The following is a 3,505-nucleotide window of genomic DNA, read 5'->3' on the forward strand; positions in this document are numbered from 1 at the left end:
CGTTAATGGCATGATTGTAATGGACATTGTGCACTGAAAATCGTTTGATGATTATTGGTGGAGTAGTTGAATAACGGGACATGATGAGTTAATAGTTAAGCAATCTTTATTTGGTGTGTTGTTGTTGGTTACTTTTGAATCATATGGGTATAGGGTTTACTCATTCATCTGGGACCATATATGAATATATGCACATAACGATTGCAGGTTTGAGTAAACTGATTAATTGTTATGTGCAGATGAGTCATTATAACTTGCAACTCTTAGGCAACCTATCTGAAGTCAATGATAGCCAAGTTGTTAGCCAACACACACAAAATGACGATGAAGGTGAAGAAATTCTTATGAGGAAGATTAGGGGAGATCATAACATGACACCAAACCATGCCGATCGCGTGGTGAATGAGATGAATGCATCTAGAGGATCTGTTAATAGAAATATCAGAGATATGAGATCAAAAACTGGACATGGGACCAGGAAGAGGGCTGGAAAAATCAAGAAACACAGGGGTAAAAATAAGGTTAACTTTGGTCCTTATGGCCCTGAGAAGATGCTGTTTAACAAGTTTGGGTAGCCAGTTGCACCAGCTGAAACTGTTGCAAGGTTCTCAAGGTATGTAGGATAACTTGCAAGAGAACCTTCTATGTTTCCAATCAATGTACCTGACTTCAGGAATTTTAAAGGGACCGGAAGGGTTGAAAGTGCATGGGCAGAAATAAAGGTAATATGCATGATCTCTTACTAACTGAAATATGTACTTAATTTTATGAGGATGATTATTTACTTGTGGAGTTTGTATGTAGGCAAAAATAGATTGGTCTGAGCCACAAACCTTGGCAATTATGAAAAGAATTCATAAGGTAGTGAAGAAGAAATTAAATGCGCGTTGGAGAAAACACAAGCACAGACTTTATGTTGACTACTATATGGAAGACAAACGACATGCTGAACGATTTGTATGTCCAGATGGGGATGTGAATCAACTATAATGGCATGCATTGGTACTTCATTGGGAAAAAATTGGTGAGGTACAGTTTTCCCCATAACCATGATAGCCATATTTGAGTTTCGATCTCTATAGTTTTCAGCTTATAAATATAATGACAACTAAAAGTGAATGTCGTGGTTTGAAAATAATAGAAAAAATCAGTGACTACCAAGAAGAATAGAAGTCAGTTGAAGGTGGCTGCAAACACCGGAACAAAGACATTTGCCCAAATACGATATGAATGGGTGAGATTTTAATTTTGGTCGATCGGTTGAATGGCCCAAATCTGGTATGGATCTTTTAATTGAAAACCTGATATCAAAATTTCCATATAATGATAGTCATACTTATTTGGACAAATAATGCAAGGCTGTTGTGATTAGTGTTACTCTTTTTATGGAAAGTTAAAATATTTCATGCATAACCTTCTTCACAGATTGTTAAGGTTTAATATATTTATAGCCCACATGTTCAACATCTGGTCATTTTCAATTAAAACATAAACAAATTAATCAAAATCCTATGCAATTACTAAGGGATACCATGTCACTAGTAATAGTACTACTGGATATATATGCATACTAGTAGTTAAGTTGTAACAATTATTATCAGTTCATCACATTTGAAAGCAAGCTGCTATAAAATTATAGTGCATTTCATTTAAAATTAAATATATGCAAAATCATCTTCATAAAGAGTTTCGGGTTCCTGAAAATCAATAATGGTATTTAACTTATGGGTATATGTGTGTGTGTGTTCATACAAAAGTATTCATGTCTCTGCATCTAAGGGCCGGAAGTAGGAGTAGTTTCTTGTTAAGCATGAATGGACTAATCATTTCAGTACAAATGGATCAAGTTCAGACCATCAACATGATAATGGTCTCTTGTAGAGTAAAAGTATGAAGCTTACATGTTTTGGCCTATTCCCAGATTTTAGTATTGACTATGTGCGGTTTGGAAAGAGTTGTTTTTGGCAATAACGTATTTAGTTACTTCTCTCATCAATTATGAAGTAAAAAAATGTAAAAATATGGCATTGCTTTTTGGTACAATCTTCTCAAAATTTTTGACAACATGGTATAATAGAGTTAAAAGGTGTAATCATAGCTGCCTTCTGATCCTAAAATAAATTCATTGTGCCTTCTTATCTTATTGCAATCTATTGATTGAAAAGTGTATTCATAGCTCCATTCTCATCTCTTTACATCATAAGGTGCCTGTTTAATTTACCTATTGTCGCTGCACTTACAATGACTTTCATTTTAAACATAAATGTTAAAAGCATGCCTTTAGCTTGTACGGATCATTGTTCAAACAATCTGTTCATGATAAAACACATTTTCAAGAACCACTGGGGCACATTTTCAACTGATTGTACTTGGTTTTGCATCTATAGTTCTGGATCACATTTGTGGTTGATTATACAACATCATGGATTAGCAGGAACTTGCAAACGAAGGGAAAGAAATAGATCGCTGCACATTCTGAAGATTGATTTACAACAAACCAAAGAAAGACGGTACTGGGACCGTGCCAATTAATGACGAAGCAGAAAAAATCTTTGTAAGTGTTGTGATATTATTGGTTGTAGCTTAGTATACATGGTTGCTTATTTCTGTAATTAGCTAACTTTAAATTAGTTTCTGATTTTGGTGTAGTTGGAATTGGATAAGCTTGAGCAAAGGGAGCGCTTAAATGGTAGGGAACTCACTATAGACTTATTGAATGAATTGTTTTGTGAGCAATTTGGACCAGAGACATATAATGCAGTTCGAGGGTATGGACTGGGAGTAGAGTGGGTTGATGTTCCTGGAATACAAAATGCAAAGCCAGCAGTTTTTGCGATGCAGCATCACTTCAGTCTGAACTTGAAGCCTCACTTGCTGAGATCACGAGGTTGACAGAGGTAGCAGCCAAAAAGGATGAGCAATTGCAAGCTGTCCAAACTCAATTGAATAGCATTGAAACTCGTATTGGCAATCCCATGCATAGTATAATAAGTGTTGGACCTGATACCATTAAGAAGCTAATAGCAGCACTTTCTGATATCGCAGAAAAGCAACCTCAATCGATCCAAGAAATGCAATCAACTCCAATGGAAGGGTATGTGACTTTACTTGGACACTAGGATGGAAACTGTAGGAAGTTTGTTTTGAAGCATATTGCTGGTATCTATGATTCATCTCAAAATTAGTATATTTTGGGTCATTTAATTGACATATTAGAGATGAACTATATATATTTTGGGTAATGGCTTCTGCCATATTAGATATAGCAATACTAGCTTGGGTTAGAGCGGAGATGAACTAATCATGTAATTATTATGGTCTGGGAGAACAATGACCACTTTTGTATATTGCTCTTGGATGAATGAAATCTGTGTAGGAAAGCTAATATTTGGATTTATGTTTGAAAAGTTGATTGAATGTACAAATGTGATTGTGTATTGTATAACACCATATGTATGCTCATGTTGGAGATATATAGGCACAGATGTTACAACTGTCCCTAATT

The 3,505-nt window shown here is 35.3% G+C and overlaps 1 long non-coding RNA gene across 1 annotated transcript; it reads left to right on the plus strand.

The window, feature by feature from the left end:
• The first annotated feature begins 1,131 nt into the window (after positions 1-1,131).
• LOC133740269 (uncharacterized) lies at positions 1,132-3,378 on the plus strand. Its single transcript, XR_009861095.1, has 3 exons — positions 1,132-1,234; positions 2,435-2,554; positions 2,650-3,378. It is a non-coding gene; the product is annotated as an uncharacterized LOC133740269 (long non-coding RNA).
• The last annotated feature ends 127 nt before the right edge of the window (positions 3,379-3,505 follow it).

This window comes from Rosa rugosa, chromosome 1 (genome assembly GCF_958449725.1).
Source record: "Rosa rugosa chromosome 1, drRosRugo1.1, whole genome shotgun sequence".
NCBI classification, from domain to species: Eukaryota; Viridiplantae; Streptophyta; class Magnoliopsida; order Rosales; family Rosaceae; genus Rosa; species Rosa rugosa.